The 27,816-nt window shown below is 39.8% G+C and overlaps 1 non-coding gene and 1 pseudogene across 1 annotated transcript; both read left to right on the top strand.

Annotated features, from left to right (window-relative positions):
- Positions 1–1,621: 1,621 nt before the first annotated feature.
- Positions 1,622–27,816, top strand: LOC128563287 (protein S100-A10-like; annotated as a pseudogene).
- On the top strand, positions 14,525–14,596 carry LOC128564141 (small nucleolar RNA SNORD113/SNORD114 family). Its single transcript, XR_008374013.1, has one exon. It is a non-coding gene; the product is annotated as a small nucleolar RNA SNORD113/SNORD114 family (small nucleolar RNA).

Genomic DNA, 27,816 nt, shown 5'->3' with positions numbered 1-27,816 from the left:
AGTCCACAAAATTGGGGAAGTATGTCTCCAAAATTTGACCCCAGCAGATTCGCTATACTACTGTTGCTGCTACTGTGTGGCAGGTGCCTCCAAGCAGCTTCCCACACCTTCACCCACAGCTGATATTTACTTTCAGGGGGCCAGGCCAGTCACCCTCCCCCCTGTGTCTCTCTCTACTTCAACTGGTGTCACTGTTTCGGTGTAACTATGCTACTGCAGCCCATGAAATGCCCAGCCCTACAAAGGAACTGTAGACACTCTGCAGGAAGTGGGCTTCAAGACTGCCAGGCAAGAGGGAAAGGGTGGACTGGGAGTTCAAAATGGCAGGAAAAATATTTGTTCAACTTTTATGCTGGGCAAAAGAATGCCCAGGCTCACTGTGGGGTCTCTCTGGAGAAGGAGTCCCAGCCTCCAGCGACTCTCTCCCGTGAGTTGAGACAAGAGGTCTTCTGTTCACTGCTCACTTATAGAGATCACATAGAAAGCTACTGTCTTGGGGGAGAGGATGGACTCTTGTCCTCTTTGGGATGGATTTTGTACCTGAAATTTGCTTCCTTGGGGTCATAGCTTGCCTCTGCAGGGATGATGCGCAGTTATCAGTCTTCTCTCTCAGCTCAGCTCCAGACCTTCAACTTTATTGGGTTCTTTTTGGTCATTATCTTTCCCTCTGGATGGGAGCTTCTATTGAAAGCTGGCTCCAGTCGGCCATCTTCCCCCTCCCCTAAACTTCAGTATTTTCTTTATACAGCATAACAGCATAACTGACTCACAGACATCCCCCACAGCATGTCCTTTGCTTTTTTATGATTTTAAACACCCAATAGAGATATTAGTTGTATGTCAGTAATACATTTAACACTGACAGACATGTCTGTTTTAATTAAATCAATATTATTTGTATTCATCAAAAATTACTAAAGTCATATGAACTTGAAAAATATTTGGGGTTTCTTAATTTATGAGTCATTTATTTTTAAGTCAATTTAGTATCATGTAGACAATATATAAACACAGACATGTATGCACATATATCAAAATACAGACAGACACAAATAAAGATTTTATAATTTTTATTTTTAAATATTAGCTATGAATGGCTCAGCACCTATAGCTCAGTGGCTAGAGCGCCAGTCACATGCACCGGAGCTGGCAAGTTAAACCCAGCCCAGGCCTGACAAACAACAATGACAACTACAACAACAACAACAAAAAAGAAAATAGCCTGGTGTTGTGGCAGGTGCCTGTAGTTCCAGCTACTTGGGAGGCTAAGGCAAGAGAATTGCTTAAGCCCAAGAGTTTGAGGTTGCTGTGAGCTGTGATGCCACGGCACTCTACCAAGGGTGACATAGTGAGACTCCGTCTCCAAAAATAATGTTACCTGACTCACATGGTCAAAACCTTTTATTATGTTTATTTCATAAGGCCCAGAGAAAGGATATAAGTTTTTTTTTTCAAGAAGGATTCAGGGATATGTCTATAAGGTGAGACACAGAGGAAGGCTTAAAATGGATGTCAAGGTAATACAAAATCCTGGGAAGCTATTATAGAATTTTTAAGAAAATATATAAGAGCCTAGCAGCTAGTGTCTGCCGCGCCTCTCGGCCCAGTAGACCTCACCAAAATGCCATCTCAGATGGAGCACACCTTGGAAACCATGATGTTCACATTTCACAAATTTGCCAGGGATAAAGGCCACTTAACAAAGGAGGACCTCAGAGTGCTCATGGAGAAGGAGTTCCCAGGATTTTTGGAAAATTAAAAAGACCCTTGGCCTTAGACAAAATAATGAAGGACCTGGACCAGTGCCGAGATGGCAAAGTGGGCTTCCAGAGCTTCTTTTCCCTAATTGCGGGCCTCACCATTGCGTGCAACGACTATTTTGTAGTGCACATGAAACAGAAGGGAAAGAAGCAGGCAAAACCGAGCAATTACTCTGCCCTGAAAAGTGTTCTCTCAGAGGATTGCTTCAAACATCTGCCCCACAGCTTCTCCCTATATAAGGATTTCATGAGCAGATCAGGATCCTTAGACTATATACAAATAAAATCCAATCCAACTCCCATTTGTCAAGCAGAGAAGAAAAAATTCATTAAGTGCCAGATGAGCTTTTGTTTTTTACATTGTTTGCATCCGCTTGCCTTAAATAAACATAATCCTTTTTTTAGTTCCAAACTTAACCAAAAAAAAAAAAAAAGAAAGAAAAGAAAATATATAAGAGCCTAGAGAAAAATTTAGAAGCCAGTTTAAAAATAACTGGCTATGGCTCATGCCTGTAATCCTAGCACCCCAGGAGGCCAAGGGCTGGGTTGCCTGAGCTCAGGGGTTGGAGACTAGTCTGAGCCAGAGCAAAACCCCGTCTCTAAAAATAGCCAGGCATAGTGGCAGACACCTGTAGTCCCACTACTCAGGAGGCCAAGGCAAGAGACTCACTTGAGCCCAAGAGTTTGAGGTTACTGTGAGCTATGACGCCACAGCACTCTGCCGAGGGCAACAAAATGAGACTCCGTCTCAAAAAAAATAAACAAATAAAAACAAAATCTGGCTGAACATTAGTTCTGTCTGACCCAGTCAGACATTTGAGGCTTCTTTTTTTATTCCAAGCATGTAAAGAAATAGGGAAAAAAAGTTAGAGTTTGCCCACTGCGGTAATAACCACTTACTATAGTTGTCACCAGTTATCTTTTGGAGTTGGAGTTGCTGGTAGTGACTTGTCAGTTACCATACACTGCAAGTTTCAGTGTCCTCTCACAGCATAAAGTAACCTTTGGTATCCCGAAAAGCCAACTATATCAGGGAGCTCAATGTAAAAGAAAGCAGAGCCTTCGTCCTCAGAAGAACCTGCTCATGACTCTTGGGGTTCCCTGAGGAAGTAAGAGAAACCCTAAAAGGGTCAGTGGTAAGTTTTCTGAGTTTCTTAAGGATCTCAGGATTGTGAGAAGTCTCCTTTAGATCCCTTTATGTGGTAGTCAGAATTCTGATGTTTTTCTTAGTAACTTTTTCTTTTCTAGCACCAAATAGAGGACATAGGGACTTGAAAGGGTACACATGAAGGATTAAAGGAAGCTAGATGGAAGATAGCGGTGGAAAAAGGAGGTACAAGAAGCAGAAGCAAATGTAAGAACAAATCGAAGGGGAGCCAATCTGAGAAGATCTTACGTTTCCCAAAAGGCCAACGAAATTTTACATTATCCTTGGCAAAATGTATGTCAGCAAGAAAGGAAGTGAATGGAGGGACCACACATGTAACTAAAAAGGAGTTTTTGCTAACTAAAAAAAAAAAAAAAAAAAAATTATGGAGAAACAGGATCCAAAAGAGAAAAAGTAGAAAGATCTTTTAAAAATATGTATATATTAAATTATCACCTAATTCTTGGTTTTTAATTAGGCTGCCTTTTGAAAATGGAGCTCCTGATCTTTTACATGTTTTATTACTAGGTTTTTAGCAGGGTGAACAGTAAAAATGCTGGTTTTCTAGCTTTTTTGTCCCTGAAATTTGCATTTTTAAAGGAATGGTTTCTCTTATAAGACTGAAGGGAGAATTTACTCTCCAAAAGCACAGAGATATAATGCAAGATTTTAGAGATCCCTGGTACTTATTAATCAAGTTTTTTCTTTTGAATATAAAGTTTTCTTTTACCTCAAGAGAGAAGACAGAAAGCAAACAACCAGAATGACCCAGGAAAACACTTTTATCATGTTCTAAATAGAAACCTAAATTTTAAATCAAAGGTATACTTTCAAATGACATAATACAAAAACTAGCATACCTGAAACCAAAATGCATAAGAATGTTTTATGGCTTTTAAGCAAGGTCTCTAAAGAGGGAACAAGAAAAATGCAGCCCTTTCAAAATCAAGACCATTCTGAAAGACAGGCAAAAAAGAAGAAAAGCTTAGATGCTTACCATTTCAGGGGCTCCCAACATTTTGGTTCACTGCTTGCACACAAAGGCCTGATAACTTGTGTGTTCCCATGGATGGAAAATCAAAAGAGACAATCAGTGAGAAAAACGGGAAATCAAAACCTGTTCACAGGAAGGTGTGGACTGCTAACAAATGGGTCCCCCCCCCTCAAAAAAACAGACTTGTAAAAATATAAATTTAAAACGAATAATCCAACCTGATTTTTATACATAATTTTAACTAATTTTTATAAATGCGTTTTTCGCAAGCTGAAGGAATTTGAGGAAATTAGACTAAATCCTGAGGAAGGGACATTTAATCAGGGGCCTAGAAATTTAAAAGATCTTTTGGGTTGAAATATTTTAACTTTATTTTTAATCTGATTTCTGCATTTAATGTCGTTAAGAGAATTTTTCAGACTAGCCATAAAACTGTTAGGTGTCTTTGTTTTACTTTGAGTGTCCCATAAATACAAACAGGGCAATTGTGGCAAGGCATGGTGGCTCATACCTGTAATCCCACCACTTTGGGAGGCCGAAACAGGAGGCTTACTTGAGATCAGAAGTTCAAGATCAGGCTCGCCGCCCATAGCTCAGTGTTTAGGGTGCCGGCCACGTGCACCGGGGCTGGCAGATTTGAACCCGGCCCAAGCCCACTAAACAACAATGATAACAACAACAAAAAAAAAATAGCTAGGTATTGTGGCAGGCACCCATAGTCCTAGCTACTTGGGAGGCTAAGGCAAGAGAATTGCTTAAGCCCAAGAGTCTGAGGTTGCTGTGAGCTGAGATGCAACCACACTCTACCAAGGGTGACATAGTGAGACTCTGTCTCAAAAAAAAAAAAAAAACAGAAGTTCAAGATCAGCCTGGACATAGCAAGACCTCACATCCAAAAACCATAATCAGCCTGGACATAACAAGACCTCACATCCAAAAACCATAAGAAAATTAACTGGATATGGTAGCCTGCACCTGTAGTCCAGACTCTGAGGAGGCTGAGGCAGGAGGATGGGTTGAGCCCTGAAGTTCATGGTGACAGTGAGCTATAATTGAGCCTTTGCTCTCCTGCCTGGGTGACAGAGGGAGACACTGTCTCTAAAAAGGTAGTAAATAAATAGGGAAATTTCTTAAAGTGAAAGCTCTCTAAGATTTTTTTTTAATATAGAATTCTTTCTAATTTAAAAGATCCATCATCTGGTCATGGATAACTAGGATCCCCAATCATGTATAATTTTTTTTTTCAGTAGAGACTTAATCTAATAAGCCTCTTCATGGAAAGACCAGCAGGTAATGTTTTAGGCTTAGAATAAACTTTTTCATTGAAGTAAGAGGCATTCCCAAGGAAAGCAGAGAAGAGGCAGCCCACATGATCCCCCAAAATTCACTCCCAGAAATAGATTGAGGAAGGCAAAAGACCTTTGTTGTCGCAGGCAGTTAAGAATGGTGTTTGTGGAAACAGTGGCTCTAATCTCCCGACAAGCATGTGGACACACGGACACGTGGACAGGTGGACCCCAGGACATATGGACACATGGGACATGTAGGAGTGCCTCCAGCCACAGACTCACCAACCTGTGACACCAGGAAGGCACTTCTGGCACTGGACTTTCCTAGCACTAACCTGGCAACAAAGGTCGAAATGACAAAAGCTCCGTGTGGATAAGACTTCTTAGTGAGACAAAGTCCCCTTACTGAGAGTGTTGGCACGTTAGAACAAAGAGAACGGTGCTTAATAATTTTAAGTGTCTCAGGTTCCCATCCTTTCAGTCTGGCCACCTGATGTGACCCAATAATCATGCACACACCCCTCCCCCCACCTCCAGCGGGCAGAGTATTTTTCACTCAGTCACAAAAGCCCGATTCTCAGGATAGAAAACAGGACAAAAGGGGAAACTTAACCAGAATCCAGCTGAAACAAAAGGCTTATAAGGGCTTGAGGCCTGTTCTTCTACCCAATACTTCTTAGGGAGGACACAGAAAGACAGAGGCAAAGGAAAACAAAAGCCAATCTGGGAAGAAAAGGATCAGACAACATGAGGAATCATAACAAAAATGCACAGAGTTGCCATGCCCAAGGACCAGTCCATACAAGTGCTTTTCTACTTATTAATATAAATTTTTTAAGGAAAAGGCGACGAGTAGTATTTTTTGCCATGCCCTTGACTGGATCCTGTGTACAGAGAGCCAGAAGTCTTCTTACCCCTTCTGCAGGCTTTTCTGTCCTGCGTTCTCTTAACTGCAGCTTCTAGAGGGGCAGAGTGGTTTGGGCATCCTACTGACTCTGTCTAATACGCAGGGTGAACACAAGTTTTCCTTGCCCTCTGAAGGGTCAAGCCTCTTAAACAAATGGACAATAAACAAATTAACAAAATTAAAAGTATACAAGTTCATTAATATTCACATGGACACAGGAGGCCAGCAAACATGAGACCCAACGACCAGGCGGATGAGGACAAAACACTTTCATCATGGAAAAGAAGGAAATGGCGGGTAGGAAATTTTGAGGGGTAGTAAATAATTTAATGAGTCTAAAGAACAGACAATGGCCTAGGACAAAGTTCCTCTGGGTGAGGTTGCAGGAAGGTGAGGGGAGTATTTTCTCAGAGCTGCGCTCACAAGAATAAATGAAAAATCTGTCTGGGTGTGGTGATGACTGTTAGTCTTTCCTCTGGTAATTAATCTTTCCTGGTTATTTGATGAGATTCTTACGGACAGGGTCTTAAGACCCTCATATTTCTTTTGGAAAGAAGTTTCTTTCAGTCAGACAAGGAGACTTTCAGAGAGAGGCCCTCCCTGTGCTCGGGAAGAAAAAACAAAAGAAGATAAGAACAGCATTAGTTTTGAAGAAGCGTCTAAAGTCTTAAAATGTTCTTTGATGCAAAAAGTGCTCAAGATATTGGAGCATTGTGCTTTAGGCTAATATTCCCTGTGCTCCAAAACTCACACATAGAAACCTCTCAATAAACACAGCTCTTGCTCTTTGTCCAAAGATTTATGTATTGTTAGTCTTCATCAAAGCTATTTCTTTTTTCATCAAAAAGTAATTTGTGAGTATAGAATTGTCATTTCTTTCTTTTTTTCTTTAGATTCATTGAGTTATAATTGCCAAGTAAAAATTTTCTATGTTTAAGGTGTACAAGGTGTTTATTGTTTTGATATATGACTACAATGTGAAAAGTGTGCCACAATGAAGTTAATTACAATACCCATCACCTCACATAGCTAACCTTTTTTGTGCTAAGAACATTTAACATCTACTCTATTCATAAATTTCAAGTATAAAATATAGTACTCTTTTTTTTTTTTTTTTTTTTTGTAGAGACAGAGTCTTACTGTACCACCCTCGGTAGAGTGCCGTGGCGTCACACGGCTCACAGCAACCTCTAACTCTCGGGCTTAGAGCGATTCTCTTGCCTCAGCCTCCCAAGTAGCTGGGACTACGGGCACCTGCCACAACGCCCGGCTACTTTTTTTGTTGCAGTTTGGCAGGGGCTGGGCCTGAACCCGCCACCCTCGGCATATGGGGCTGGCGCCCTACTCACGCCCCAAAACTGGAGTGACCATGCTGTATGTAATATGTCCAGGATTTATTCATCCTGCATAACTGAAATTTTGTACCCTTCAACCCATCTCCCCTACCCCCAGCCCCTGAAAACCTCTATTCTACTCTTTTCTCCCATGAATTTCACTTAGTATTCCACAGAAGTGTGAGAAGTGTGAGAACATGTGGTTTTTTTCCTGTGTCTGGCTTATTTAATTAGCATAAAGTCACTGTGGTTCATTTATGTCTTCAGAAATAACAGAATTTCCTTATTTCTTAAGGCTGAACTGTATTCTTTTGTATGTATATAACACATTTTCCTTACATATTCATTCACTGATGAACACTTACAGTTGATTCTATGTCTTTAGTCTTTCTAGTCAGACATCTTGAAAATTCTAAGAACTCTTTGCTATTGTGAATACTCCTTCAATGAACAAAGGAGTGCAGACATCTCAACATACAGATTTCCATGCTTTGGGGCATATACTCAGAAGCAAAAATGACTGGATCATATGTAATTCTATTTTTAAATTGTGGAAAAATATTCATACTGTTTTTCTTAATAAGTATACCAATTTACCAACTGACATGCTCACCAACAGTACGCAAGGGTTCACTTTCCTCTTTATCCAAACCAACGCTTGTTATCTTTTTCCTTTTTGATTATAGCCATTCCAACAGATGTGAGTTACAGCTCACTTACCAATTTGCATTCCCTGCTTAACTGGTGAGGGTGAACATTTTTTCAAATACCTGTTGGCTATTCTTATGTATCTTCTTTGGAAGTCTATTCAAGGCCTTTGCCCATTTTTTAACAGGGTTATTTATTTTCTTGCTGTCAAGTTATTTGGGTCCCTTACATATTTTGAATATTAAGCCTTTATGAGATGTCTAGTTTGCAAATATTTTCTCCAGTTTGTAAGTTGTCTCTTTCTTAATTTTTTTCCTTTACTATAAAGAAGCATTTTAGTTTGATCAATCCCATTTATTTATTTTTACTTTTGTTGCCTGTGCTTTCAGTGTCATGTTCAAAGATGGCCCAGACCAATGTTAACAAATGATTTTTCTAAGTTTCTTCTAGGTTCTTCTTGTACAATTTCAGGTCTCACATTTAAGTCTTTAGTCCCTTTGAATTAACTTGGGACTCTATTGAAGATCAACTGGCCACAAATGTATGGATTTATTTCTAGGATCTTTATTCTGTTCCATTGGTCTATATCTGCTTTTATACCCGTCCCAAGAACACAGAGTGGGAAAAGAGGAATCTATCTCTTCAATCTCTTAAATAAAGGGTGTTGGGAAAACCAGATATCCACATGCAGAAGAACCAAATTGAATCCTTATCTCATATGGTGTACAAAAGTTACCTCTCAGCTTAACTGTTATTAGTGTATAGAAATGTACTGATTTGTGTACATTAATTTTGAGAGCTGAGAGTTTACTGAATTTATCAATTCTAGAGTCTTTTGGAAGAGTTCTTAGAATTTTCAAGATGGCTGACTAGAAACATCCATCATCAGATTGTCCCAAATGGAGGAAGAAGTTTCAGGTGAGAAAGCATAGTGTCGGTGATATGCCAAGGAAAAATAACCAGAACTTACCCTTACTAAAGATCCCATGGGAAAAAGTAGAAGACAGCAGAATAGGAAGGAGCTTAATTTTGGCAGAGACCGAACCCTGAGGGATTCAGAGCCTGGAAGAGAGGTGAAGTGGGTGTGGTTAGTCTTTCCTCCACTCACATTTGTGGTAGTCTGCCAGCTCCTGATCTGTTGGAGAGCCTTTCTGCCTTGAATAATCTAGGTGCTGTTGCCATTTGGTAAAGTGAGGGCTTGTTGGGAACAGAGCACCAGGCTATAGGCCTGCAAACGATTGCTTCCCCTCACCACGAACTCAAGCTGGGACAGCAGGTGCCATGTTGCCTGCATGCACGCCAGGAGCCTCTATCCAGCTGGGAAAGTCACAGCCTCTCTGACCCCCTGTCAGTGGATTCTAAATGAATGATCCCCAGCACCCACTTGAATTGTGACAAGTACAAAGGAATGAAGAGACACAGGAGAGTAGTCGTGTTCCCAGAGTTCTGACCAATGTGGCTGGCTGTTCCAAAGGGACCAGGAAGTGTCATGAACACTTTTTAGGACACATGAAGGTGGAATGCAAACTCTACTGTACCAAAGAGGCTCTGGCTCATGATCCAAAGTTGTCTGCATCCCTCCCAGTGGAGACAGTCTCCACCATTTAGAGCCTTCTCTTCCTCTTCCCCTCTCCTACCCACTGCCGCAGAGGCAGCTGCAACTAATAAAAAGCTGTTCCTGCCCCATGATCACATTAATGTACCCAGCTATGATTTAATAATAATAAAAAAAAAAATAGGCAAAAAAAAGACTGTTTCTGCTCAGGACTGGCAAGTGTTCCAATGGAGATCATTAATTTCTTTTTTGACTAGTTCATTTTTAATGTATACAAACACAACTGAGCTTTGTATGTTGATTTTGTATCCTGAGACTTTACTGACTCATGCATTAGTTCTAGCAATTTTATGGTGGTGTCTTTGGGGTTTTTTACTTACAACACTATGTGATTTATGAATGACAATCATTTCAGTTCTCCTTTTTTAATTTGGGTATCTTTTTTTTCTTTGCTTAATTGATCTGCCTAGAACTTCCAGTAGTATATTGAATAGAATTGGCAAGGGTGGGCAACCTTGTTGTGTTTCTAATCTTAAAGGAAAATCTTTGAGCTTTTTACTGCAGTGTCTGCATCCACTATAGTCTTGTAACCTGTGGTTATTACATGAGATACATTCCTTCTATACCTAATTTGTTAAGAGATTTTTATCATGATTGGTGAATTTCAGCACATGCTTTTTCGAAGGTATTGAGATCATCATATGACCTTTTTTTTATTAAATCATAGCTGTGTACATTAATGTGATCATGGGGCACCATACACTGGTTTCATAGACCGTGTGACACATTTTCATCACACTGGTTAATGTGGTGTATCACATTTGTTGATGTGTGTGTCCCAGGGATAAATCACACTTGATTATGGTGTATGAACTTTTTAATGGTCTGTCACATTCAGCTTTCTAGCTGAATTCCATATGAATTCAGCTTTCTAGCATATGGTCTTTGTTTTTTAATTTGTTTATGTGATGTATTATATTTATGGATTTACGTATATTGAACCATCCTTGGGACCCTGGGATGAAACCCACCTGGTTGTGGTGTATAATTTGTTTGATGTGTTGTTGGATTCTGTCTGCTAGGATCTTATTGAATATTTTTGCATCAATATTCATTAGAGATATTGGTCTATAATTTTCTTTTCTTGTTGGGTCTTTTCCTGGTTTGCGTATCAGGATGATATTTGCTTCACAGAACACGTTGGGAAGTATTCCTTCTTTTTCTATGTTTTGGAAAAGTTTAAGTAATATAGGTACTAGTTCCTCTTTAAAGGTTCCTTTTAAAGGTTTTAATTTTCTTTTTCTTATAATGTCCTTCTCTGGCTTTGGTGTAAGGGTAATACTGGCATCATAAATTGAGAAAGTGTTTCCTCCTATTTAATTTTTTGGGAAGAATTAGTGTTAATTCTTAGTTTAAATATTTTGTGGAATTCAGTGAGGCTGTGATGTCCTCGGCTTCTATTGTTGTTTTGGGGAAGTTTTTGATTACTGATTCAACTCTTTTACTCATCACTAGTCTGTTTAGCCTTTCTATTTCCTCCTAAGTTAATCTTAGCTTAGCAGGTTGTATATTTCTAGGAATGTATCCATTTCATCTAGATTATCCAATTTATTGGTATTTAATTGTTTATAGTCATCTTTTTTGATCCTTTGCATTTCTGTGACATTAGTTGCAATACCTCCTATTTCATTAAGAATTTTATTTATTTGAGTCTTCTCCCTTTTTTCTTCTGTAGTCTACCTAAAGGTTGGTCAATTTTGCTGTTTTTTTGAAGCGCCCTACTATTATTATTTACTGGCTATTTTTGCCTTCATTTCTGCTAATATTTGCTTCATATATTTAGGTTTCCCAATGTTGAGTGCAAATACATTTACAATTGTTATATCCTCTTGTTGTAAACTTAGTTGACAGACTGTATAATGACCTTTTTGTCTCTTGTGACAGTATTTTGCCTGATGTAAGTAAAGCCACTCCTGCTCTCTCTGGGTTATCATTTCCATGTATTATATTTCTATCCCTTTATTTTCATTCTGTATGTGTGTCAGTTATAGAAACATATAGTTAGATCCTGTTTTGTTTTAGTTCAGTTAGTCTATATTTGTTGACTGGAGAATTTAACCCATTCACCTCTGAAGTAATTATTGATAGTTGAGGACTTAAAATGGCCATTTTCTTTATTGTTTTCTGTTCTGTGGTTCATTTGTTTCTTTCTTCCTCTTTTACTGTCTTTCTTTGTGATTTGATAACTTTTTGTAGTAACATGTTTCTATTTCTTTATCTTTTTCAATATTTACTACAGGATTTTTATTTGTGATTACCATAAGGCTTACATAAAACATTTTATAGTAAAAAGTTTATTTTTTTCTTTTTCAAACAGAGCCTCACTCTGTTGCCTTAGGTAGAGTGCAGTGGCATCATCATAGCTCTCATCAACTTCAAATTCTTGGGCTTAAGCAATTCTATTACCACAGCATCCCAAGTAGTTGGGACTATAGGCATGCACCACCATGCCCAGTTAATTTTTCTATTTTTAGTAGAAATGGGGGTCTCACTCTTGCTTGGGCTATCTCAAACTGCTGAGCTCAAGCAATCCTCCTGCCTTAGCCTCCCAGAGTGCTAAGATTACAGGTGTGAGCCAGCATGTCTGGCTATAAAAGTCTGTTTTAAGTGGATAACACTTAAGTTCTACTACATCCCAAAATTCCACACTTTAACTTCTCCCTTCACATTTTATGTTATTGGTATCCAATTTACTTCTTCTATATATTGTATATCCATAAACATATTATTATAGCTATAGTTATATTTAATACTTTTGTCTTTTAACTTTTATAATATAGTAAAAAGTGATTTTATACACCACCCTTCCTGTATTAGAGTATTCTAAATTTGAGTGTGTTGTTACCTTTATCCCATGCTTTATATTTCCATATGTTTCCATGTTAATTTAATCCTTCAATTTCAACTTGAAGAACTATCTTTAGCATTTTTTCTATGGCAGATCTAGAGGTGGTGAACTCCCTCAGCTTTTGTTTGTCTGCGAAAGGCTTTGTTTTGGTTTTATTTCTGAAGGATGGCTTTGTTGAGTATAGCACATTTTGTTATCATCTTATTTTTTCTTTCAGCACTTTGACTATGTTATTCTACTCTCTGCTGGCCTGCAAAAATTCTGCTAAGAAATCCACTAATACTCTTATGGGGATGAAGGTTCCCTTCCATGTGGCGAATCTAGATTTGAGGAGCTTTTTATTACTATTTCCTTAAGTAAGCTTTCTTCCCCTTTCTCTTTCTTCGCTCCTTCTTAGAGTCCCATAATACATATGCTCTTCTTGATTTTGTTCAATGAGTCCTGTAGCCTTTCTTCACTCTATTTCATTCTCTTTGCTTTTTATTTCTCTGACCAAGTAATGTCAAATAAACATGTCTTTGAGCTACCTGCTTCTCTATTCTACTGGGTCAATTGTACTATTGAAGATTTTTATGAACATTTTCAGTTCAGTCCATGTTTTCTTCAGCTCAAGGATTTTTTGTACGGTTCCTATCTCTTTGATGAACTTCTAATTTTGTTAATGTGTCATTTTCTTGTTTTTATTTAGCTGCTTTCCCGGGTCACCTTGTAACAAACCAAGCTTCTTTAAGATAATTATTTTGAACTTTTTTCAGACACTTCATAAATCTCAATTTCTTTAGTATCGGTTACTAGTACTCTGTTTTGTTTATCTGGTGGCATCAGGTTTCTCTGATTATTTGGGATCTTTGTGGTCTTATATTACAGTCTGTGCATTTATAGATGTAGGCATCTATTCCAGACTTCACAGACTGGCTTCAGTGTAAAAAGTTTTTCACGGGTCAGCCTGTTCAGTGATTCTAGGCAAGCTAGCTGGTAAGGTTTATGAATGTACTTATTGCTAGAGTTCTTGGGTGGGCTGACCTGATGCTTGGGCCTGTGGGAACCTGTCTGGAGCCTGGGGTCATGGAAAGAGAGGAGCTCACCTGGTTCTGTGCAGGCCTAGAGGCTGCGACCACAGGGCCTGGTACTTGTGATCATGGTAAAGTCAGATACACATTTCACTTTCCTTTCCTGAAACAGATGGTCTCTCTCTCTCTCTCTTTCTTTCTTTTTTTCTCTTTCTTTTTTTCTTTCTTTCTTTCTCTTTCTCTCTCTCTCTCTGTCTCTCTCTCTGTGGATTTTGGGGAAAGATGACACAGGTAATATGAAACTGTTCTTGTATCATCTTTAATAACATTTTCTTATTTCTGTGCTCCACCTAGATGCTATAATCTCTCATTTGGATTGCTTAGCTCTTATAAAGATATTTTTGTGTGTTGATAGCTGCCCAAATGATGTTTCTGTGAGCGGATAAGTACTGGACACTCCTATTCAACCATTTGGCTCATGCCACTTTCTTGAAGATATTTCTTAGCCCTATATATATTAAAAGCTATTTGCAACATAGGAGAGAGTAAAGACCAGTTTCTTCATGGAATGTGTCTTACTAGCTGATAAATGCAATAAATAAATAAATCCCTTAAGCCATCTAAGGCTTATTTTCTTCTTCCATAGGATGGGAATAAGAGCCTACCTCCATGTTTTTATAAAAGAACTGAAGGCCCAGTGTGGTGGCTCACGCCTGTAATCCTAACACTTTGAGAAGCTGAGGTGAGTGGATTGCCTGAGCCCACAGGTTCGAGACCAGCCTCAGCAAGTGTGAGACCCCATTTCTGAGAAACAGGCAGGCATTGTGGCAGGTGCCTATAGTCCCAGCTACTTGGGAGGCTGAGACAAGAGAATTGCTTAAGCCCACGAGTTTGATGTTGCTGTGAGCTCTGACACCATGGCACTCCACCAAGGGCAACAAAGTGAGACTCTGTCTCAAAAAAAAAAAAAAAAAGATCAATGATGAATATTCTGGGGTATTTCAATCAATGATTTTGATTAAACCTTAGAACTCTGAGGTCTACTACTTAAAAAATAAAAATTAGAAAGAAGAACTTAATATGATTATTTGTATCAGCATTTGGTTTTCTTTTTCATTTATTTTAATTAATTTTTAATTAAAATCATAACAGTATACATTTAGGAGGTATAATGTGATGATTTGATATATAGTGTGGAATACTTAAATCAAACTGATTAACATCACTATCACCTCGCTTACATTTTTTTTTGTGGTAAGACATTTAAAATTTACTCTTAGTTATTTTGAAATAAATCCTTGCATTGTGCACATTATCTGAGATCCTACCAATGCCCTCCTTCCTCCCACCAATCTCCATACTCCCTTCCCCCCTCCTTCCTCACCCCTCCCCCTCGCTAGACTATATTTGTGTTTTATCATTCATATGAGCATGTAAGTGTTTATGTATTGGTTTCATAATAGTATTGAGTACATTGGATACTTTATTTCCACTCTTGAGATACTTTACTAAGAAAAATGTGTTCCAACTCCATCCAGGTAAACATAAACGACGTAAAGTCTCCATCTTTTTATGGCTGAATAGTATTCCATGGTATGCATATACAACAATTTGTTAAGCAGTGGGTTTTCAACAAATCTTTACTGAGAGAATTTCTGTGTTCCTGACACAGTTCCAGTGCCAAGGATACATTATCAGAACAGAAAGACAAAGCTCTTACTTTCATGGAGCTCTCATATTGTTTTAAAAAGTTATTCTACTCTAGCCCAAGCAACAGGCAAATTATTCTACTCTAGCCCAGGTGAGAGCCTGTCTCAAAAAATTATTCTGACACTTATTAAAACTGTAAAGACTCTATTCCTTTCACAGTAGTGCCAAAGAAGATGAAATATTTGGAAGTATACCTAACAAAGGATGTGAAAGATCTCTACAAAGAGAACTATGAAACTCTAAGAAAAGAAATAGCTGAAGATGTTAACAGATGGAAAAACATACCATTCTCATGGTTGGGAAGAATCAACATTGTTAAAATGTCTATACTTATACTACCCAAAGCAATATATAATTTTAATGCAATTCCTATTAAAGCTCCATTGTCATACTTTAAAGATCTTGAAAAAATAATACTTCATTTTATATGGAATCAGAAAAAAACTCAAATAGTCAAAACATTACTGAGCAATAAAAACAAAGCAGGAGGAATCACACTACCAGACCTGAGACTGTACTATAAATCCATAGTGATCAAAACAGCATGGTACTGGCACAAAAGCAGAGAAGTAGATGTCTGGAACAGAATAGAGAACCAAGAGATGGATCCAGCTACTTACCGTTATTTGATCTTTGACAAGCCAATTAAAAACATTCAGTGGGGAAAAGATTCCCTATTTAACAAATGGTGCTGGGTGAACTGGCTGGCAACCTGTAGAAGATTGAAACTGGACCCACACCTTTCACCATTAACTAAGATAGACTCTCACTGGATAAAAGATTTAAACTTAAGACATGAAACTATAAAAATACTTGAAGAAAGTACAGGGAAAACTCTTGAAGGAATCGGCCTGGGTGAATATTTTATGAGGAGGACGACTCCCCAGGCAATTGAAGCAATATCAAAAATACACTACTGGGACCTGATCAAACTAAAAAGCTTCTGCACAGCCAAGAACATAGTGAGTAAAGCAAGCAGACAGCCCTCAGAATGGGAGAAAATATTTGCAGGTTATACCTCCGATAAAGGTCTAATAACCAGAATCCACAGAGAACTCAAATTTATTAGCAAGAAAAGAATACGTGACCCCATTTCAGGGTGGGCAAGGGACTTAAAGAGAAACTTCTCTAAAGAAGACCGACACAAAATCTACAAACACAGGGAAAAAAGCTCATCATCCTTAATCATCAGAGAAATGCAAATCAAAACTACTCTGAGATATCACCTAACCCCAGTAAGAGTAGCCCACATAACAAAATCCCAAAACCAGAAATGTTGGCATGGATGTGGAGGAAAGGGCACACTTCTACACTGCTGGTGGGAATGCCCACTAATACGTTCCTTCTGGAAGAATGTTTGGAGAATACTTAGAGACCTAAAAATAGACCTGCCATTCGATCCTATAATTCCTTTACTAGGTTTATACCCAGAAGACCAAAAGTCACAATATAACAAAGACATCTGTACCAGAATGTTTATTGCAGCCCAATTCATAATTGCTAAGTCATGGAAGAAGCCCAAGTGCCCATCAACCCACGAATGGACTAGCAAATTGTGGTACATGTACACCATGGAATACTATGCAGCCTTAAAGAAAGATGGAGATTTTACCTCTTTCATGTTTACATGGATGGAGCTGGAACATATTCTTCTTAGCAAAGTATCTCAGGAATGGAAGAAAAAGTATCCAATGTACTCAGCCCTACTATGAAGCTAAATTATAGCTTTCACATGAAGACTATAACCCAACTATAGCACAAGACTATGGGGAAAAGGCCAAGGAAGGGGAAGGGAGGGGGGAGGTTTTGGTGGAGGGAGGGTAATGGGTGGGGCCACATCTATGGTGCATCTTAGAATGGGGACAGGCGATTGCACTAATGTACACAGCTATGATTTAGCAATAAAAAAAGAAAGAAAAAAACTGTAAAGATTTTATCTGAGACTATTGCAATGTGTTAAGAGTACCACAGTAAGGGAAAGATATCAGGATCAACTGCAAAAACAAAAAGAACAAGGGGCTATTTATAGCCAAGCTACGGTTGGGGGTTAATGAACAGAAACATAAAGAGTAGTCATGGCAGGGGGGCAGGGGGATTCTTGCTAAGCCAACTTTAAAGGATTCTTGCTGAAGGCAGGCCAAGTTGATCAGATATCAAGGGGGTGTGGAGGAGGATTCTCACTGTATTGACTTAGAGGAATTCTTTCTAAGACAGGGTTATGAAGGCCTGGCAAGAACAGGGCCCAAGTTTGAGCACTAGTTAATAAGATTACAAATCCCTTTTGAAAAGTGAATACCACTAAAGCAGTTATTCATTTCTGTCATTTATACCTGGTTACTAATTTATCTGGGGAAAACCAAGCTGATGGAAGGGTCAAAAGATGACTTAGATACACAATATTTGGAAAAGGTTAAGTGGTAATAACCAGAGGCCCTGAGAATATAAATACAAGTAAGTCTTCTTCTCTTTTTCCATTTTTCTTATGCTACAGGAGTCATGCCTGCCAGCCCTCCGGGGCTGCTGGTGTTGGCAGGCACTAGGAAGGCTGTGGTACAATTGTTTTTATTTGGGGGAACTGCTTGTTTATCTTATGTACTAAACATGAATTCCTTTACATGATAAGGAATCATAATGTGTAAAACATAAGCCAAGCGAGCAAATATCTCTCGTAAGTCAGATGTTTATTTCAGTGATTATTTTAGTGTCTCAATTGACTTAATATTGATACTGATTCCAGAGACAGCATAACTAATTTCTGTAATCAATATGCATTTAAAAAATTCAAGGTTAAAATCCAGGTGAAGCTGGGAAGTTATTTACACAGGGCCATTCCAGCCTCATCAGAAGCCTAAATCTGTCCTGGGCTCCTTCAGCAGAGCAATGCAGGCTGGAGAAAAAATGAAAATGCAGCAGCCCTTGTCCCCACTTAGTGAGCAGTGAGATTGAAAGTTCTTCCTGAGGAAGTGTCAGGCACTCCTGGCATCTGCAAGAACGTAAGTCTAAGTGGAAAGGAGCTATAAATAATTCCAAGGGCCTCCCTCACATTGTCAGAGAATACACGGGAAAGTCAAGCTGGTCTTAACCACTTTGAATGCCTTTCCTGGGTGCAGACAATGGTTGGCTGTCTCCTTGCTCCTGCATTCCCTGGGTTTTGTTCAGAACACAGCTCATTTCTTTGTATTGCACGCACGACAAAGCCCCAGAGCAGAGTCACACCAGTCATTCTCTCTCCTCCTGGCAATAAATTAAAAGCATGAAGACTTGACTTTCTCTAATTGAGTTAGGTCCATGTCTTGACTTACAGCATTTCATATTCTCAGCAAGCTATTTCATTGATGATAAATGATCTGGGTGCCTGAAAAAGAGCCACCCCAGGAGGAAGGACTAGATAGCTCAGGAAGCTGAGGAAATAAAAGTGCTTTCCTCTGGTTCAAATCCAATTTGGTTAATGGAGACAAAAGGCAGTTGTCTAAAAGCTGCTCACCAGGAGGGAAGGAGTAAATCTGTGCCATATCCAGCAAACTTTGTGCAGGTTTCCTCTGACATAATGCCTTTTCTCATTCTTTACCCACGTTCCCTCCTTCAGCATGTCTTTGCAGCTTGCCTTTAACCGTGCTGGTCCCAAGACCAGTTAGCTAAAGTAGGAAGAGAAGATTAAAGGTGGGGAAGGTGGGTGATTTAGGAATGAAGGCCCTCCAGAAGAACATGCATTCAACAAGTATTTCCTAAATGTGTGGCTCTGCACAGCAATGTTGGTTGTAAGCAGCAGCCTCGGAGCACAAACAAATCCGTCTTTTTCTAGTGCATCACATCCACATGCTGTTGCAAACAATTTCTTTATTAGCATCAGCATTCAGTCTTTCAGAATCCATTTCAGGCAAGATATTTCTCTTGATCTGCTTTGTTTTCCACTCTTCGCCCTCCCTTTGTCCCAGCCTCATTTTGCTGCTGTCCCTTTTGGGTAGGCCTCTGAGAGGTGCTCTGTCCTGGTAACCCAGGCTCTATAATGGTAACCCATCTGAGCTCCTTCATTATCCAGAGCTCCATGTGACGGAGCTATTGCAAGACAAATAAAGCTCTCTTTTGCGACCCATGATCGTTGGGCATTCTTTTGGCCTTGGCTTCCATTTTAACTTTCTTTTTGAAACTGGAGCTTACTTTACACACATTGAAATGCTCAAATACCAAAGTGTGGAGCCCTGCACTGCCCTGCAGAAGGTCTCTGCCCCTTCCCAGAGAAGAGGTAACCACTGATCTGAGTTCCATCATGATGAAACACAATTTTGCTTCATTTAGAATGTCATATGAGTGGAATCAGTATGTAGTTTTGAGGGGAATAAGGGATCTGGCTTCTTAACACTCAGCATAATGTTTTTGAGATTCATCTTAGTTGTTGTATCTGCCAATAGTTTGTTCCTTTTTATTGTTGAGCAGAAGGTCAATATATGACTACCCCACAGTTTGTTTATCCAGTCCACTGATGGATGTGCAAGATATTCCCAGTGTACTATACATAGTGGGGCTACTCTGTATAAAGTTGCTATAAACATTCTTCACGTGTTATCTTCACTCGTCTTGGATAAATGCTTAGGTCATATGTTAGACATATGTCAACTTTTAAGAAACTTCTAAACAGAGTGTACTATTTTGCACTCCCACTAGCAATGTATAAGAGCTCCAATTAGGCCAAATCCTCCCACATTTTAGCCATTCTAGTGGGTGTGTAGTAGTTTCTCCTTGTGGTTTTAATTTGCATTTCCAGAATGATATTATGTTCTTTTCACATGCTTACTGCCATTCGTATATCATCTTTTAAGAAGTATTTAAGTATTTTGTCTATTTCTTTTATTTGATTGTCTTTTTTATTATTGAGTTGTAGTTCTTTATATGCTAGGGATAAGCCACTTGTCATATCTGTGTTGTGAGTTATTTTTCCCACTCTGTGAATTGCCAATCGATTTTCTTGATGCTGTTTCTTAATACATGGGGTTTTTAAAATTTGTATAGCCTAGTTGACATGGGGTTTTTAAAATTTGTATAGCCTAATGTTTGTTCTTTAATAGTTTATGGTCATTGTGTCCTCTCTAGGAAATCTGTACCTAACTCAAGGCTGTGAACACAGTCGTGTTTTATCCTAGTAGCTTTATTGTTTGAGGTTTTCCATTTGGGCCTATAATCCATCTTCAATCTATTTTTGTGTACGGTATGAGATGGGTCAAGGTTCTTTATTTTTCCCATATGGATATTCAGTTATCTCAACATAGTTGAGGAGATTTTCCTATTTTTATTAAACTGTTTTGGCATCCTTGTTAAAATCATTTGGTTGCAGTGAACTTATCATTACACTGATACATTTCATGCAAAAAAGAGCCCCTCCTCCCGAGGGGTTATAATCTAGAAGCATTCAAGCTGGGGAGGTGATTGGCACAAACTAGAGAGGGTTTCTTCCTGAGGCCTGATTTCTGTGCCAGTTTCTTAAGCTCTCTTAACAATAAAGCAAGGGGGAAAACCTAAAACAAAGTTAGTCAAAAGGCCTATTTGCATTTATGAAGTATGCCATCCTCATTCATTTTCCTCCCACCATCAAAAAAAACTGTCCAAGGTGCTTAATGGAGCTCTGAAGTGGGGGGCCTCTTGCTCAGACATGCAAAATCATTGGCACCCCCTTCTAGAAAATTGCTTGGAAGCCTCATCAGTGCTAGGACACTGAACAATTCGATTAAGAGTTTTATGCTGCCCTAAATCAAAATTAAGGAGTAAGTAGCATGACCAATTTTTATTTTCCTATTTCATCTCTGTAAATTCTAAGGCAATTTTTATCACAGGTGAGCTAACATTTTAAGAATAGTATTTAAAAAAAAAATATCCATGGCAGATATCTCTTTTTCAAGCCTTTAAAATGTCTTCCTTTCAATTAGTAATGCCAATTATCAAAATCATCATGTAGAGGTCTTGTTAATATTTATTGAATGCTCAGTAATATTCAGAAAAGAAATTCAAAAAACAAACAAAACACACAGACACATATCCTCCTTAAATCATACTGACTTTTGAAGACTGTCTTGTACAGGAAAGTTCAAACATTCCCTCTGATGGTTTGAGTCTAAGTCTATTGAAATAAATAGACAAAAAACAACAACTAACCACAAAGGGAGAAGGCATGCTGACGTACTGACATGCACAGGCACACAGAAGCCAAACACAAAGTGTGAGACTAAAGGAGGGGCTTGGGGATGAAGCTGTTGTACCAGGCTCAGTTACAGACGGAAAAGGGGCTCTGGAGGAGACTGAGGAACAGAGACTAACACAGGCTGTCTTGCAGTGGTCTCAGGAAGAATGGATGGGAGCCCGTGACAAGTATCTCTGTCAGACCTTTAAAAGTGTCAGGTTTTTAGTCTCCTTTTCCATGAGTTAATCCTGTCTGGATTGGATGAGGACAGCCCCAGGGAAAGCCTGACCACTTAGGTCACTTATGGGATTTTTTTCCAACCACATGCAAATATCCCTCAGAAAAAAATGCTTTTCAGAGCCATTTCTGCATAGCCATATCAAAATGTGTGTGCAGCCCCTCTGCATAGCCATATCAAAATGTCCCAAACGAGTATATTTTGGGGTGAAATATTCTGGTTTCTTTCCATTGAAAATCTTATTCTAAAATACGGGAACTATTCTTAGTGGCATGAAATAAGTTGATATCTATAGAACAGTCGAATAATCACCATTAGAGGGCCAATCGGAGCTTCTCCCCAAAGCATGGGAGGATTTCAGCAAGGGAAACAGAGATCCGGCCTGTTACCTTCCTACGAAGACACTGCAGTGCTAATTAATAGTTACCGTCCTTCCGGCAGTCTCAGCAGGGAGTAGGCCTGTGTAAGTCAGGCTGATTTCTTGTGGGTTGTGATATCAAATAGTTCAGAGGGGGAAAAGCCCTTGCAGGCCTTGCAAACAACCAAGGCAATGTAGAGGTGCCATGTGCCTCCTTGAGGAGGCTTTTCTAAACCAGCTACCCAACACTCTCGCAATCCACAATGCACTTAACTTTCTCATATTTCATGGGAGGTTTATTCAAAAATATATGCAAAAATATATTCAAAATAGAAATGTTTTGCAGAGAAAAGATGTTACCTGCTTCTGACAAAATCTGCTCAGCCCAAATGCCTGGAGCCTGTGATTCTCTTCATCTTCTAGACACCTGTGCCACTTCTCACACACACAAACACATGCACGTACACATGATCACACAGTATGCACCCGCACACACGTGCATGCACATGTGCACATATACATGTGCGTGGGCACAGGCACACATGAACATGGGCGTGCACGCATGTGCATATGCACCGGCACACACAGAGGCCCATTGCTCACATTGAATGGATGTTGAGATAATCAGCATCATCTTTCTCTTTCCTCCACAGCTGACTTTCCAAAGCAAAGATGAATAACAAGAGCTCAGCTATGTGAGCATTGACTCCACGCAATATGCTGTGCTGAGACTTTACAGTTCTTAAGTTCTTCACTGTTCTTAAGGAGATATTTTTCCTTGAATTATCACAGCCATCCTGGGAGGAAGGTTGTATCGTTGTTATCTGATAGATAGAGCAGCAGAGGCCCAGTGACCGTGTTCCATAGCCTGTCTATGGCTAGGGAGCTAATTAATCCTGAATTTGAACAAAGGACCATTGGACGTCAATGTCTGCTCCCAACCACAAGGAATTCTAGATCTCATGGCATTGCTTTGGCCTTTGTTTATTTTGTTTTGTTTTCTTTATTTGTCAGCTCAAACCACCCGTTAAAATAGAACAACCTTTTTCTTCTTGCTCCCCATGGAAAAAAAATGATATAGTACCTTCGTAAACTTTAATTTAAGGACAAGAATGATGTCATGGTCATTTCCGATTTTTGAATAGAAATGTTTTGCAGAGAAAAGATGTTACCTCTATTGAATTTGATTTTGTTGTTGAATAGGGCCACTTTCATTTCAGCCTCATTCAGAGCAGACAAAAAATCAATTTCTTCCTGTCTAGAAAATAAAATGACATTCTCCACCAGAAGGGGGGAAAAAAGCATCTCAGGTTTCATGTTAATATTGTGAACAGCGGAGAGTACCAGAGGAGGAGAAAGCCGGAGCTGTGGAAGGAGGCAGCAGAAGCTGCTGTGCTCGAAATTGCTGCTTTGGCTTTTTTTTTCTTTCTTTTTCCTTTTCTGCTTTCTTTTCTTTGTGGAGAAGAAGAAAGTCATGTCTGATTTATAGATTTTTGTTTTCCTAGCTCCCTGGACATTTCATTCTTTAAAACCTAGGGATCTAGCTTAAAACGGCTGCTGAAGCTCCTGGAAAAGAATAGCTATTTTCTGCATTTAATTGTATTGCTGTCATTTTGCATGAAAACGCTTCCAGGACACCAGTTTCTAGACCCTGCCAGGTGGCCTAAGTTTACCCCTTCCCCCAGTGACCTTGTGAGTACCTGAAATACAGGACAAGCACTGGACCATCACTCTGCAGGGACAGATGGACTGTGCACTTGGTTTCCAGGCAACCCCAGCCTCCTGTCCTGGAGCCCAGGCCACCAGGCACCTTCCCTGGGGCTGGCTCAGAGACCCGAAAGCGGGCTGTGTCTTGGTCCCTCAGCTTTCCTGCTGTGGTGCAAACCTGCCCTCCCATTTGTTCTTATCCTTGTTATTAGAAGATTTTATTTTCCTGTCTTCCTTGCCAGCTGCTGAAAACAAAACAAAACAGCACCTGTGATTCTCTTCACACCCTCTGACCCTAGAGACATGCCTCACATGTAGCCGCCATCTGGGAAAGCCATCGCTTTCATCTAACTTGTAAACATTTTCAAAAAGCCTCTGAAGGCAGCCATTTGGCGCGCAGTCCTGACTGCTTTTCTGGGAACACGGAGATTTCAAATCTTAATTGCAGCTGCTTGATTAGGCACCAAAAGTCCATACTTGAGCATTTGAACAGGCAATTCTACGTAACATGCAAATCTGTCCATTTCAAGTGATCTTTGGGATTGTTACTGCCTGTTTTGAAAACTGCCTTGTACTATGCATAGAGAAAATACTTTGGTGGTTACTACTATTTATTCCTAGTATTAACTTTCTAGTCTTAATATTCACTACTTGTGATACATTTGCTATATTAATGTCCCTCCAAAATTCACGTATTAAATCTCTAATCCCCAGAATGACAGTATTTTAAGGTGGGGCCTTTGGGAAGTGCTGTGAGTGAATGTGTTTCCTATAAAACCTGCATTGAAACCATCCCGAATGCAACAATAACAAGAGGTGAAGCCTTTGAGAGGTGATTAGGCCATGAAGACCCAACCCTCATGAGTAAGATTCCTGGCTTATAAAAGGCCTGAAGGGAAGTTGCTGAACCCTTTTGCCCATCTACCTTCTAGCATGTGAGGACCCAGCACTCACCCTTTCTGCCAGGTGAGGACACAGCAACTCAGAGCCATCTTGGAAGGAGAACACAGCCTTCACCAGACAAGTGGACTAATAGGCAAATAAGGTTGATCTGGGCTCCAATAAAAGTCTGCCTCTTTCTAGCTCTAGGGTCTTAAAACAGTAACTTAACCAAACTAAGCCTTAGTTTTCTCATCACTAAAATGGGGAGATGAGAATATTAACTTTTAGGGTTGTGAATATTAAAAAGATAATGTAGTAAAGAATACAGCCCTGAACCAGAGACAGTAAATGTCCATTAAATATTACTTCGTTTCATTATTCTGACCCCCTTCCATTTTTTGGCTCATCATAATATTCTCTGAACAGCCCCCCTGACTTCAGAATCTACCTTTCAAATTTCCCCAACCTACTAAACTATTGGAAGCCCAGCTCTCACTTCCCTTCACCTCTTATTGCTTCTGGTTGTCAACAGGTACAGACAAGAGTTTGTGTCTGTCTTACCACTGGCAGCCGGTCGTTAATTGAGATTCTTTTCCTTGAAAGTGGCAGGATTTGGCCAGACATGGTCTGCAGATGCACCGGCTCCCACCCCCGAGAAGTTACGTCCTGGCTTACCAGGTTTCCTGAAATGACCTTGGCTCTCTCCGCTCCCTTTCCTGTTCTTTCCTTTATGGGTTGACCTCCTTCTTTTTGCCCTTGGAAAGATGGCTTTCAGCAGCCCCATTCTCACCCTCCCAGCGTAGTAACTGACCTCTGTGAAAAGAGGACTCATCACTCTCAATGTCTGTGCACAAACTCCAGTACCGGCCTGACTGGCCCTGTCTAAGCTATACCTTTATAGAACCAAGGGCTGAGGGAAGGCGATGGAACACTGTGGTTGGGGACATATGCAAAGAAGAGGTGGTCATGATATTCCAAAGGCAGCTGTCACCTAGACAAGCAGTGTACATGCCCATGCCAACCAGAGATCCTCTGGCTAGAGCTGCACGCAGCCTCACCCCTGAGGGCCAGGAGCCTGTGAGATCTGCTGTAGGCCCCTGGCACCACAGAAGGGCTTAAGGGCCCCAACCCTGACTCTCACCCTGCTTTTCTTTGGCAAGCTCCGGGCCTTCCGCTGCTGAAGTGAAGCTTTCTTGGGCTTCAGGAAGAATAAAACTGAAATGTGGGAAACAAATCCATGTCTTTCAAGTGTTCCCAACTCACTGACAAAGGACTTCCGGCCTGTGCTTGGTTGAGTTTATCCATTCACTGGATTCTCTCTCTCTCTCTCACACACACACACACACACACACACACCTGTGCACGAGCAGGCTCTGTGGTGGGGACACTTACCAGGGAAGTGTCTTTGGAGCAAATAAGAAGGCTGTTTTGTTATCAGGTGCTTTTCATCTAAGGATGCCAGGAATACTCTTGAAATATTTAATTAGGTCTCAAAACATGTCTACAAGAAGGCATTAATATTTGCCTCTCTCAAATGAAAAACCTAAAGCAGAAAGTTAAAAGCAATTTTCTCAAAACACCTCAGAAGTGGGATTTTTTAACGGTGTGACGGTCCCAGATTGTGAGTATGGCCACGTTCTTACCTTTTCCCCTCACCCACAGCTGTGCTGCTTCCTTAACAGCCAGAGTACAGAAGCCACATGGTTGGCGCTGATAAGGCTTGGTTGATGTTATAGAATACTGAATCTTAAAGAGGAGGACAAATTTTAAATATAAAATATAATTTTAGCTTAATCTCAAAGTCAGAATAAATTGCAGGGGTCATTTAATCAATTTCTCATTCTACTCCTGGGCCATTATATTCTCTTTGAAAATATCCAGTTAGAGAACTGTCTTCAGAAAGAACTGGTTCCAACATCAGACAAGTGCAATGATTAGAGCGTCCCACCTCATGTTAAATTAAAATTAGTCTCCCCATAACTCAGAGCACTACTTCTGCTTTGCCCATTGGAATTCATTCCTATTCTTTCTTTCTTTTTTCCTTTCTCTGTTCCCTCCTTCCATCCTTCATTGCTTCCTTTTTCCCTCCCTCCCTTCATCCCTCCCTCCCTTCCTTCCTTCCTTCTCTCCCTTCCAGCTATTATTTATTAAATGGCTCCCATGTGCAAAGTATCAGCATAGGCACCTAGGATATAGCACTCAACAAAAAAGACAAAGTCCTTGCTTCATAGGGATTTTATAGTAGTAAATAAAGATGGGGAAAACAAGCCATACAAAGGAAACTTTTAGCTAACGCCAGGTACTTATAGAAGAAATTAAACAGGAGAGTGGTGTCTGGGAGGAGGGGATACTTACTATGCGTGCTATAAACAGCTCCTCTGAGCCTCTGAGGAGGTGACATTTGAGCTGCAATGGGAATGTCCCTGGCATCACAAGGTATTTCCAGTCCTCTTTCCATAAGATGACTTTTCCCATATTTGGGGACCAGATATCATAAAGACATGTGTACGCATGTGTAGGCATACTCACAAATCAGTCTTCTTTTCTCTTGGTTAAACATCATATTTATGAGTCATTCCAAACACGTAAACCTATTTATCAATGTCCCTCTAAATATATAGTGTTCACAACAGGATAAAGAATCTAGTTTTGATCTGAATGTCACAGGAGAGATGGACCCACAAGCTAGCTTCCTTGTTCTGGACAACACACTTACACTAACTGTGCTTTAAACACCCGAATTCCAACGTTGCAATAATCTGTAAAAACCTATATCTCATTACTTCTCCCATTATTAATCTCTCAGCCAACTAAAAGTTATGTCTATCTATCACATGCTGCTAATAAATTTCATCACCAGTATCCTATAATTTTATAATTGTGAGTAGGGAGGGGTAGGCAAGGGTAGGACCTGGGTTTGATAATTTTCTATTGAGAGCATCTGGTCAGCTGTTTAATATTTTCTATCTTTCCTGCAGATAGCGTCATTTAGGATTTTAACTCACAGATTCGATAAGCATGCCATCAACATCCAGGTTCACGTCACAACAAAAGCATCCCCAAAGGAGCAGGGGTGTTGGAGCAGTTATTTATCCAACCGACAATATTATGAGCCAGTCCACATAAATGAGAAATATGCAAAACCTTTGTTTGCACTTTCCATTCGTGACCCAATGAATGGAGAAAGGACGGTAGCATGA

Source organism: Nycticebus coucang, chromosome 13, assembly GCF_027406575.1.
Source record: "Nycticebus coucang isolate mNycCou1 chromosome 13, mNycCou1.pri, whole genome shotgun sequence".
Taxonomy (NCBI): Eukaryota; Metazoa; Chordata; class Mammalia; order Primates; family Lorisidae; genus Nycticebus; species Nycticebus coucang.
This window is presented reverse-complemented; position numbering and strand designations above follow the sequence as displayed.